Below are 13,447 nucleotides of genomic sequence, written 5' to 3'. Positions count from 1 at the left end.
GCTCAGCAATAATGATCTTCAGAATTTCTTGAATTAGCTAAGTACACTCAGTTTTGGATAAAAACAATAATAGCATGTACACTTAGTTTAAGTTGGTTCTCCTCTTTAATCCTTACAAAGTGTGTGTGTGTGTGTGTGTGTGTAGATGTTTGTGAAGGTAGACATTTTGATAATTTTTTGGTCAGCCTTTTTGTGCCATTGGTGCTAAAATTTGATTTGAAAATTTTTCTTCTTTCCAAGGTAATCCTTTTGTCTAACCCCTAAGCTGAAGGCTAGAGGAAAAGTGAAAAGGTCATCTAAACCAGTCCTATTTATCCTGTCCATAAATTCTAGGCTAATTCTATTAAGTACCCCTCCCTCCCCCTTTCTCTTCTCCTCCCTCTTTCCTTTCCTCTCATTGCTCCTCTTTGGGATACCCACCCATGCACTGTTGGTGCTGTTGTATGTAGACCACAATCTCTGCCACCAAAGCTGTATCCTTTGGTCTACATAGTGTACATAGATCAATTGAGAGCTATGGATGTAAGGTCCATAGCTCAAATATACCTTTAATTCAAATTGGTTGATCTAATGTGTAACTTGTCCACATTCTCTCTCTCTCTCTCTCTCTCTCTCTCTCTCTCTCAGTAATTCTTATCTTACTTGTAGTGGGAAACCTCATTGCAAGGTGAAAACCCACAAACAAAACATCATGATACAATTGAGGCCCCCCTATATACGGGCCAGAAATTTGATTGCCTAGAAGTAGTCAAAGAAGGCCTTGCATTGTTGGTTGTCTATTTGTTGCAAGTTTCGGCAATCATGTAGAGACTGTATCAACAAGGGTTGGAAGTAGGTGTATCGATAAGAGGAATGTGTCTGTTTTCTATTTTGCAATATTGTCGGTATTGCCCAAAAAGTAGTCCACGCAAAGAATACCTTGAAGTTTGTATATCGTTGTGGAATCTGAGCGAAAAGCCAGAATGTCTTTCCAAATTGAGCTCTCGGGAATTACGTGCAAAGATGCCCTGACGGTTTGTCTAGGAGGGCACAAGGAGCATAGCAAATGAGGCACTCTTATTGTGTAGTATGCAGCGGCGGTGACATCTTGCCATAGCGATGTGCCTCTTTTCTAAGAATACACAGATATGTAGAACTTCCACAATGAATCTCCAAAGGAATAGTCTTTCTTTCAATGGCAAGCCATTTTTCTATATGCTCCTCAAACAACCACCCCACCATCTATATGTTTTGTGCATTGTCCAAAGTGCATTAGCATGATCTGTGATCCAAGGAAGAGCAAGTAGTTTGATATAGATCCTTTTAGTTGTTAGTTCATGTAACCTCGTAGCTTGAGGTGGAGTGACCCGCCGATCCTTCTAACTCTCCTTAGATTCACCGGAGGCAATGGTTGAAGAGGCTATAAGAGGGTGCGTATGAGATGCCATAGAGGCTTGTAGTAGTGCATGCCTAGCACATACCTCCAACGTGCTGTTGGGAGGGAGATAACATAGCCTTCATCATTGACCACATCCGCCATGAAATGTACACCCTTTTGTAACAGGAAGAAAGCTTTCTGTGGCTCAAGAAGGTCTAATGGAGCGCGACACAGCCTATTCCAATATATACTTTCGAGCCGCATGGTGTTTCTAACCTTGGGTGATCTTGCATGCCATTCTTGTTTCTTTGTCAGTAATTTCCAGTCCATGAGTAGCCTAGAGTTGTAGGGGCAGCTTGGGATTTTTCCTCAAAAGTGCTCGAAACCACCTCCCAGTAACCTGTGGTCTATGCACCTTCAAAGTGGTGCACATGGCTGCCAACATCTCTGCCCATGGTTGTTTTTGAGCTATAAAATCAGCGAGCAAAGTGGCTTTCCTTGCAATAACATGAGTATGAAGGTCGAGAATGTTGACGCTCCTCATGATTTCTTTGTGTACATAGCTTGTCCTTTCGTAGCAATTTGAGGCCTTTAGTATTGTGCTTCGTTTTCCAAAGTATCTCTAGTACAGTGACACTTGAAAATCTCCAGGTTAGGATGGTTTAACTGTGGAATTCTTCTTGCACTTCTAGAATGAGCTCAAACATGTGCTGCTTTTTATGATAAATGATGCTTGGCGTACTTAGAAAATGCCCAACTCATGAAAACAAGGACTTGTAAACTTCTCCAAAAAAAAGAGCCTGTGTGAGACCTTTGGTAATTGGTGGGCAATAACCCTAATGCCCCGTCGTATACAAATTGGTCACCAAAAGGTTGGTCAAGGGAGTAAAAGGGGTACTTTATGAAGGCTTACACAAGGCCTTAACAACAAAGGCTTTGGCAAAGTCCTTTGCCATTCTTACTGCTTTGGCCATTGAAATAGGTTTGGCATTCTTTACTAAGGTGTCCAATGGCTCGTTCATTCCTCAAATGAACCTGGCCATCACCTGCTCTTCATCCAAGTGCGAGGAATATTTGAGGAGAAGGGCAAAAGCTTGATGGTACTCTTCAATTGTCCGACTATCCTGCTTTAGTTCCAAGAACTCATTCATTTTAGTTTCAAGGAAGACCGGAGGACAAAACCTCTTTCTGAGGTAAGCTTTAAGATCGGTCCAGGTCTAGGTATTCCAGTCGAGACGGTTAGTCTCGTAGTGATTCCTCCAAGCAACCCTGGCCGTTTCCATAATCTTTAACCTGGCGAGAGCCATCTTGCTTCTCTCGTTATAGCCAGTTACGCAAAATATACAAAACAAGATGTGCTTATTTTGCATTTGATATAGAGAAGGCCTTTGACACAATGCAATGACCTTTTAATGTGGAGACCATGTGCAAGATGGGGTTCAGAATTAAGATGTCCAATCTTGTGTTTTGGTTGTATCAAGGCAATGAGGCATCAAATATTCTTGATGGTGAAATCTTTGACTCGTGGTTTTTGGGTAAGTCTGTGCATCAAGGATGCCCTTTTAGTGCCTTATTATACGCCATAGCAACTCATCCCTTGCTTCTATACATGAATCATCTTACTCAACAAGATGCACTTCGTGGTCTTCGGTCTTGCCATCTCGCAAGCATTTTCTCGCACAGGCTTATGCAGACGATTCCTTCTTCATGCCATGAGATGATCCTCATGATCTCCGCGTTATAATGGATGCCTTGGATATGTTTGGTATAGCTACACGACTGCAAATTCATTTTCGTAAATCCAAGCTTATCCCTTTTCAAGATTGACACAGTGTCTTGTGACCAAGGACTCTTGTTCCTTCCAATCAACTGGTTAGACATTTGGGTTACCCACTTGCATTGCACACGTTGTTCAAACTCTAGGCTGATTGGGATTTGCAAAGAATAAATGCTAAATTACAATACTTGAAGTTGGCCACAGACTCTGTATTGTGGAGTCCATTCTCATTGCATATATACAATACTTTTTGGCATTGCTTTCTTGGCCAAAGAAGCGCTTGTATGAGTATTGCCTCTTGCAGTTCTTCCTTTGTGAAGCATTGTTTCATAGAGAGTGCTTGTTTCTGTGGTACTATGCATGAAACATGTGAGAGCAATTGATCCATGGCTTCCTGAACTTGTGCATTTGTAGGACCTGTATTAGCAAAGATATCCACATAGTGGGACACACATTTATCAGCGAATTGTTGTTTGGAACATGTCCAAGTTTGCGTCGAGGTATTGACACGTCTAATGGTGTCTTTTGGCTGTTCAAAGTGTAAGCTTTTGAAGAAAACCTTTGAAGAGCATTCCTCATCCTTGAATGGTCGTTGCCTCGCTTTGATTGGTCATTTTTCTAGCTTACGTTTATCGTTTTTAGCAAGGACATGTTTTGCATTTGCATTGTATAAATCCTCCTCTTCAAACATCAAAAGATTCCTCATGTAAGCAAGTTTTGGCATAGCTTGACAAGTTGCTTTTGCATTATGGACCCTTTGTTTTTCTTTATGCATATACGAGCGACCATAGTCTCCAATGATGAGTTGGATTCTTTGAATAAAATGATACCAGGCCACATCCGTACTTTGTAGCATTTGCAACTTTAGCGGTGTAATCACCTCTTTGACCAAGTTATGAAAAATGTGATGCGAGGGGTAACAGTTATTGATTAGAAGCGGACGACGACGGTATAGAGGACAATCATTTAATTGTAGTTCGAAGTATAGCCCTACCATAGTGGTACATGATCAGATAACACTTGTGAGTGATCCACCCAAATTTTGCATATAAAATCATCAAACTGATCCGCATGTAATAAATACCATCTATCCAGGTGGGCTCTATATCGAGAAAAAGCCCATGGTGAAAAGTGAAGCCGGACACCCTAGGGCACATGTGAGTCCACAAATTAACAGCATGTAAAGCATTTAGCATTGCATTCCAACGGAACCTCTCAGAAAAGCTAGCACATGCGAATGTCCAGACAAGTTGTTCCCTTGCTGAGGGGCACTGTTAAAATCCCCACACAAGAAAGAATTATGCAACCAAGGGTAGTCACGAATCTCCTTCCATAACGTTGCTCTCTTGGCCAAAGTGGTTGGCGCATAAAGAGCTGCAAACTCATACATCTAAGCATTTATCAAAGATTGAACTAACAACTAGCAACCATTCGGATATTATGCGCTAAAATTGGTTGCTACTCATGTTTGACCAGCAAGGCAACTCCTGAATAGGCACCTAGGCGCGCGCATAAAAGATGCCATAAACAGCTGTGACCTACTTGCTCTATGAACTCGTTCTGATTATGTTCTTGCAAGCAAACTATATCCGGTTTCCTCATATTTACATAGCACCATAAATGCCTCCATTTATTTACATTATAGAGGCCATTGACATTGTATGTAAAGCATTTAAAAGGGACTACCATGAAAAATATGTACAGGAAAATAGATGACACGGCTTGCTCAGGCATCTGCCATTTAGATGTGTTCCCCATTATCATTATGTAACATATTTTCTTGTATTGCATCTTCATGTGCCTGCATTAGCAACTCCATCTCTTGCACTTCCATAAGAGTTTGCTCTCTATGTAGCTCCACCATTTGTTCCCACTTCTTTTCCACAATATTATTTTGCAAATTTAATGCAGCCATGTGCGATGAGGAAGCATCCAAGGCCCAATTTCTTGCTGGCAACGGTTGCTTGCATTGCGACACTGGTCTTTTAGGTGTTTGCCAACCATCATTTGTGGACTTTTCTTTTCCCTTTTCTATCCCTTTTTGCATAGCTTGTGAATACGATACATTTGCATTTGCAAGAGATGAGGCTACTTTTTTTGCCTTATCGGTTTGCCCACCTGCGCGACAGGAGGTGCCTGAACTTTCACATTGACATTTGGTGTCGACGCAGGCGGTGGAGGATGCAACACTATGGGACATTGAGTGGCCATATGACCAAATTTACGACACGTGTAGCATGCACTAGCAAATACACCTTATTTCAACTCACTGTAAGCTTCACCCATATGAACCTCGTCTACTTCCATTGCAATGGACGAGGGCATAGGTTAAGTCGTGTCCCAAAGTATAAAAAACCTATTCCTATTACCTGAGGGACAAGGTGGGCATATGATTGTACCAAGAGAATTGAAAGGCAGAAGTTGGGTGGAAAGAAAAAAAGAGGCACAAAAACAACATGCTATGCACCATTTGATTTCCAAAGTAGAGTTTGGCATGCAGGTAGGTTGACACAGCAGAAGCAGGGCGGGGCGCTGTAGAAATACGTGATGGATAACGTTGCAGATCACAGGTGGTCTCACAGGTCACAAGATGCAGGTGCACGACAGTTCACACATTAGGTCGTAGGTCACAGGCCAATAGATCGCAAGACACAGCAGGCCGCAGTTGGATAGGTCATAGGCGCACAGGTCGGTCGCAGGTGCATAGGTCGGTAGGCGTGTGAGCTCTCTCTTACACACACACACACATGCACGCGCGTGTGACCTCTCTCTTACACACACACATGCACGCGCGCGCGCGCACACAATGCTCGAGCTGTAAAGGTCGCGTGGTGAGAAAAAGAAAAAAAACTAGCTACCTTGATCAAACCATTATACGTTATGTAAAAAAAAAAAGTCACACGAAGCTACAAAGTAGTCTTGTAGTGGTTAGACAATGGGTGGTGCCAAAGCCAAAGATTGTGGCTAATTGTGGACTATGTTCCCCTCAACTTTACATAGTCCACATAAATCTGTTGAGAGTTGTGATGTAAGGTTGGTCACGACCAGATTGAGGTGCCCGAATGTTCCTCCCATGGTTTGTAGAGCCACTTTTGGAAGTCATCTCACCTTCCTAGCAATTGTGTATTGATCCCTACTCATTTTAGTGTTATGTAGGTAAGTTTGTCTCCATAGCAATTGTGTATTGCTCCCTACTCATTTTAGTGCTATGTTAGGTAAGTAAGTCTCCAATATATAATTTTCCCTTGGATGTAGAGATCAAAATATTCTATTTCTCATGAATTGAGAAGCGTGCAAACATCTTGACATAAAGTCTTGGGAGATCTCTTTTGTAACGACATCTCCATTGACTTGGCATCAAACTGAAGAGGTAGTTTATGCTAAGGTCTTATTGAGTTGAGTGGGGATATTGGAAATCAATGCACCACCTTCTACATGTAAGAATTACACCGATTTAAACTAGCTCATGTTTGTAAGGTTCCCTTGATGAGAGGCAATCATGTTTGAGTAGGCTTAACCTCCAGTTTGACATAAGATGCTGATTGCTAAAGGTTAAATGATCAAAGATGCTTAGATAAGTTTGGTACATTGCCTGTAATGTTACATACATGTGTAGATACCTTGGATTGGGTGTCCAAATGGGCGTCGAGGAAGATACACTATGCCCTTGCAAGTGATATAAGATATCCTTTCCACTTGAAAATGGTTGCACTCAAATATTAGTTTGGGAATGATTAGACACAAAGTATCAAATCAACCTTGAAGCTAATCTCCAGGTTAGAGAAGAAGAGGAAAAGTAGCATAAATGAATTTCTTTCATTACCATTCTCCATTGAATTTATCTCCAAATTGCATCGTAGGAAGAGGATTTGATTAAACTCATGTGTGCTAAAAGGTGCCCTTAAATGTGTATGGGTTGCCTATGCCAACTCTTCTTTGTTTCATTAGTGGGGCCCATTGACTTGGTTTGCGAATCATTCTTTTACACAATATCAACCCATGTCCTTGTTCGGTGAAGGTGGGAAGACTAGAACTTATGTTAGTTGGCTACACAAGATGGCTCTATAGGAGGATGGTTGTGGATCAAGTGTTGAGAAGATGCGTGAGATTACATGAACAATTCCTAGTATTATCTAGAGCTCAAGTAGGGGACATTTCTTTGTGGTAATTATGGATAAGAAAGTACATCAAGTCAAGTTGTGGTGTGGCTTACTTTGCTTAAGGATGTGGCCAAATTTTGTAAAAAAGTGAAGTTTGTCAATGGTTATGACATTTGGCAATCATGGATGTAATACCACAACGCGTCATCCCATTGGTGTCTTTCTAAAAATAGGGCATGGATTTTGTGGGATCATTTAAGACAAAGAATAAAAAAACAAGTATGTCTTACTGGCAATTGATTATGGGTAAAAGCCAAAGCCTTAAAGGATAACAAGGAAAAATCAATGGCACTATTTTGGTACGATAGCATTGTATGCCATATTTTAGAAATATGATTGTCCCATTAAGCTCATTGGTGATCAAGGCTCTCATTTGTTGAAGACATGATACTTAACTCAAACCCATGTAATCATCCATAAGAGGTGCATGTTGTATTATCTACAAGATAATGAGTAGGGTGGAATTCATGGTGATAGAATTTAAAGAAAATTAGAAATGAAAATGAAGGCAATTGGAATACAACTCACTTCGATACTATGAGAGTTCGTAGCAGCCTATAAAGCTCAACAAGGTATACATTATTTTTATTACTTTAAAGCCCATAAGGCTTTAATCTTGTTGCATTAAGACAAGCAATATTTAAGTGTACTTTGCGATCCATTGAAACTGTGGATTAGAGTGGTATTTTTATTCATGCATTTCATATTTTTTCATGCATTGTTGAGCACACAGTCCCGTTAAAAAAGATGTGAGTCAATAGACATGATCCTGGACACATGAGTCGTGTGAGTTTGGAGATATGAGTCTGTAGACATGAGCTTGGAGACATGAGTTATAGAGGTAGGTATCCCTAATATTATACCAACCAATTAAAACTACCTTGAGGACTTGTAAAGACATACCTACCCATATCCTATTAAGATTTTCATGTGATACAATTCGAACTTGCTACAATTCTAAAGTAAAATTTTGGTCCTTGGTAATTATTTGAGTATTAAGTACAATCATTTCCCAATAATTTCTCCATAAACCTTGTTATAGGCTTATACTATAAAAGTCCGTTCCTAAGTAGGTCTATTTCATAAAAATTAAAAATTTTATGCCTTATTCATACAAAAAAGGTGTGAGCTTATAGACGTAAGTCTACACACGTGAACCTACATCCGTGAGTCTACATGCGTGAGCCTAGAGATGTAAGCCCACAAGATGTGAGCATGTACCAAGCGTGACATGAGTCTAGCTCACTAGACCTATGTGAGCAAAAAAGGAGTGAGTCCACTAGAAGCATGAGTCTAGAGGCATAAGCCTATTGGCGTGAGCCTAAAGACATGAATCTAGATCTATCAGACGTGAGTCTACATGCGTAAGTCTACACACGTGAGTCTATAGATGTGAGCATATGCAGGTGTAAGCCTAATGGCTTGAGTCCATTAGACATAAGTCTAAAGGCTTAAAGACATGAGCCTACATCCGTGAGTCTAAATCCATGAGTCTATATGCATGAGCCTAGAGACACGAGTCCAAAAGACATGAACCTACCAGGCATGACATGAGTCTAGCTCACTAGACCTATGTGAGCCTATTTCATACAAAAAAGTCATGAGTCCACTAGGCATAAGTCCACCAGAGGCATAAGCCTATAGATGTGAGCCTACACATGTGAGCCCACATGCATAATCCTAGAGACGTGAGCCTAGGAGAAAAACATTTCAAAAAACCAAAAACTTAGAAAAAAACATGTAGCATTTTCAGAATACAAGTGTTGTGAATTCTTTTTTTGACCTACTTCAAGAAGCATGAGAGAGCATTTCACTAGAGGAAAACCCTTTGATATGATTCAGACTACTTATTGGAAACAACAATAGAGTCAAATGCAGTAGAATAAAACCTTTTGATGATGCGATCTAGAATAATTATTGGAAATGACAATAGCGTCAAATGTAGTGCATCAAACTATACCTTCACCTAGCCTTTAGTTCATGCAAATGACCAGCATTCAAGTGAGTGCTCCCCTAAGTTAAGAAGGCAAGACTCCTTTAGATCCACCTCAAGCAAGTAGCTTTGGAAAGAAATGGGCCAATCAAAAGCATATCTAGTGGAGAAATAATAGAACCCTTGGAAATGGGAGCTGCCACCATGGTCCTTCAAACTCTAGTAGCTTCATGAGTTGGCTTAGTAAACAATGCCATCAACTTTGTGAAGAGGGCAAGGCATTAAACCGTCTTATCTTTACGCGAAGCTCTAGTGAAGGAGCAGGAGCACGAGGACTAGGAATCTCAAGGCTCCCTCCCTCAGGAAGTGCTTAAACTGTATTGGACACAACAATTAATCAAACATTTAGTGTCGATTTTGAGTTGGATTTGTCCCAAGTTGGCTATGCCCAATCAGCCCAAAAATTATAGTTATAAAAATCAAGACGTCTCGTTTGATATACCATTAGGGATGAGCATTTCACAAAACACTTAGTAAGTATATGTCTCTTTTGCTCTATCATCAAGGATAAGCATTCTGCAAAACACTCAACAACAATTACACACAATGCAAGCAAGGGTCCCACCTTCTCAAGGAACCCATTATAGAAGCTTCTTCACCACAGAAACATATCTCAATTTTTCTCTGCTCAGTTCAAGGAATATGGAATAGAGGAAGGGTAAAGAAACAATGACAGTGACTACCTCAAAACCAAGGGATCCACTAGAGAAATTGCATATATCATGTCCCTATAGCCTGAGAGCTATGTATACATAGAACAAGTGCCATTGGAGACCGCATAACCCAACCCCATGGCATAATCCTAAACCCTAAACCCCATGGCACAACCCTAAACCCAAAAATATTGGGTTTTGCACAACCTTTCCCTTACATTATACTACCATGTGAATATGTAGAAGACATGCTAAGGATGGTGTTTGAAATCAGAGAAAGCGGGAGGGGGTGGAAACATAGCACCTAGAGACTCAAAATTGGGCAAAAAAAAGTGAATCTACATCTCAAGGATGGCATTTGAAACCCCCCCCTTCTGTTACATTCTACCACCATGTGAATATATATAAGGCATGCTTAGGATGTTGTTTGAAAGGGGGAGGGGGGGTGGGGTTGGCCATAAACATAGCACCTAGAGGCTCAAAATAGGGTAAAACAAAGGCACTCCACATCTCAAGGATGATGACCAAATTTAATGGAGTTGGAGATCCCATTTAGTACCTTGAAAAATTCAATCAAATTTTTGAAGTTATGAAAAGGATTGATGATCGGATGTGATGGGTATACAACCCATCATTATGCATATATTAACAAAGTTATATAACAAATAGAGTCCACATGCTTAGCATTGGAAACATACCATGGATAAAGAAAAGGCTACATTAGATGCTATTGAGACATAGGATTTGGTGCCTTTGTCCAAGAAAAAAAAGGAAATTGGATATTAGTGGGTCTACAAAGTGAAGCATAAATGTTAAAATGGTTCTGTTGATGTACAAGGTAAAATTGGTTTACCAAGGGATATGCACAGACCTATGGCATTGACGATGAGGAGATATTTAATCCGGTTGCTAGGATGAAAAAACATTTCTATAGATGCAGCTAACAAATGGCCTTTACATCAAATGGAGGTAATGGATACATTTTTACATCACATGGAAGTAATGGATACATCAAATGGAGGTAATGGATACATTTTTACATGGTGAGTTACACGAGGAAGTTTACATGTTGTGCACTCACCATGATATGAGGATCATCCACACATATTTTATTTATAGGTTGCAGAAAGTCTTGTATGGCTTGAAGCAAGAACCTAGAGCATGGTTAGACAAGGTACTTCTCAATTTATGTGAGAAATACTGATAGAGGGATTGTGCTAGTGGGTGCTGGTGGTCATCTATGTTGATGACTTGATTATCACAAGTGACAGTGATGATGACAACTCACGAGGTGAAGAGGCTTCCTAAGAAGAAGTCTGAAATGAAAGATTTGGGTGAGTTGTGATACTTTTTGGGTATAGAGTTGATTAGCTCACGTAATAAGATTTGGATTTTGTAGAGTAAGTATGCTTTGGACAAGGTATCAGAGCCAATCTTATGGCCATTGGAGAAGAACACGTGAGGTTGTCTCTAGATATGGGTGCTCTTGGAGGACTCTACCATGTATAGTGCAAAGTAGGTAGTTTGATTTATATGACTATCTTGAGGCCAGATTTGAGTTATTCAATTGGATTGTGTTCACATCAAAGTACTTACCTTAGCCTTATGGAAGCATGTGTCGGGTCTTACCTTAGACTGCAAATGCAACTTTCTTATGTGGGTGCACTAACTCCTCCCGTTGTGTCCTCACTCTATTCTCACACTAGAATGCTGCCCCTTATTTACTAATGGGGTAAGGGAGAGCTCTCTATACCTAGATGGAGGCAATAAGAGATGGTCCTTCATCATGATGGTTCTCTCTCACAAAAAGCGGGTGATGAAGAGGAAGCTAATCCAACTAGAAATCCTAAAAACAAACCTATTCAAGCAAGCATCCATCTAGCACACATGAATCCAATAGAATACAAGAGAAAAGCAAGAAGTAAACTATTGCAAGGGAATTATTATCTATTGTTTATTATAAAAAATTACTTTATACAAGTGACTAGTTTTCACACTACATCGACCAAACCTAAAATGATCCGGCCTCTATTACTAGCCTTAAGCAACTACATATATATAGAGTCCGTAGTCTTTCCCTATTTGACAGTAAGCACATGGTAAGGTTGCTTTACATGTTCGAGTGTCATCTTACAAAAAATAAATTCCCATTTGAGCAAGTAAGATAGCAAAAGATAAGTCTCCATTTGAGCAAGTAAGATAGTAAAGCGCCTTAACGACAGGTCAGGTGGGTGAAACCATATTAACCTATGAAGTTATTAACATACCCTCCTTCCTAAGTTCCTAATGGTGACTATGATCTTGCATCACCTAAGTCGGTGGTGAAGGTGGTGGCGGAATGGAAGGGTGTGGATGGTCTAGGATATGCCATGAAGTTGGTTTGGGATCAACCCATAACTAGATGAGGGAAAAAGTGGTGGAAAGATTTGGATAGCCTTGATGGTATGCAGCGTGGGCGAGATGATGGAAAGGTGATAGGCGATGTAGAAGTTCTTCATGCTAGGCTTCCAATGGTTGTGGGAGTGATGTAGACCTTTCAACATGAGGTAGTTATGGTTTGTACCTTGTGATTGTGGAGAATGAGTGCCAGGGTCACCGTGGAATGATTTGCATAGATAGATGGCAGGGTTCGGATCTTCTTGATGCATGACATGATTGTATGTTCAAATGTCACAGCATGATGCTAAGAGATGAGGCTTCTTCATGGAAAAAATGTTGGCTAGGGTGAGATTATGGTGGTGGTGAGGAATTAGAGTCAAAGTAGAGGTTACATGTATTTGAGAACTTTGGAGGTACCTTCTGCTTGCAAGGTTGGAGGTTTCCACATGATGCATCATACTATGGGTCCAACTTGTACCCAAACACCATGGTCTCCCTATCCAAAGAAGATGATATTAGTTGTAGGTGCAGGTGTTTATGTGTGCCACAAGTTGTGAGAAGTGAAAAAATTATGACACCCGTAGAAATATGTAGGTGTCGTGCATGGGCAATGGGTGGAAGGTGTGCCCGTGTGTGTGTGCACTTCTACAACTCAACAACTACTAACCTTGACTCTCTTCGTTGCTACTTCTCTGACGCAACAACTGCTTTCTTCGACTCTCTTCATTGTTTTCTTTGAAATTTAGTTGACATCCCTTTTCTTGGGAAGTCAAGATTATTTAATTGTTTGAGTACTGTGCTTAGGGCTCCAATGGAGTGGTGGCCTCTGGGGCTCGAGGGATTTGTTCTTGTTTTCAAGCTCTCGAGATAGAGGTAGTGGTTTTCACCCCTCCTCTTTGCCTTTAATTTTTTCAACCCCCCATTGTTCTTGGGGGACCTTAATTTTCACCCCCTCCTCTTTTCCTTCAAATTTTATATACCCCCCCCTTCACCCCCCTCAAATTTTCATATTTCATATACCCCCCCCCTGGTGCATAGCCTTTTGATAAGAATAAGAGCACTGTCAACAAAAATTAGAGACAACATCGATAATTGGGAAGTTGTAAGCCTAAATTCTCACACACCAAA

Source organism: Cibotium barometz, chromosome 62, assembly GCF_041138505.1.
Source record: "Cibotium barometz isolate CiBa-2024 chromosome 62, ASM4113850v1, whole genome shotgun sequence".
Lineage (NCBI taxonomy): Eukaryota > Viridiplantae > Streptophyta > Polypodiopsida > Cyatheales > Cibotiaceae > Cibotium > Cibotium barometz.
Note: the sequence above shows the minus strand (reverse complement) of the source record.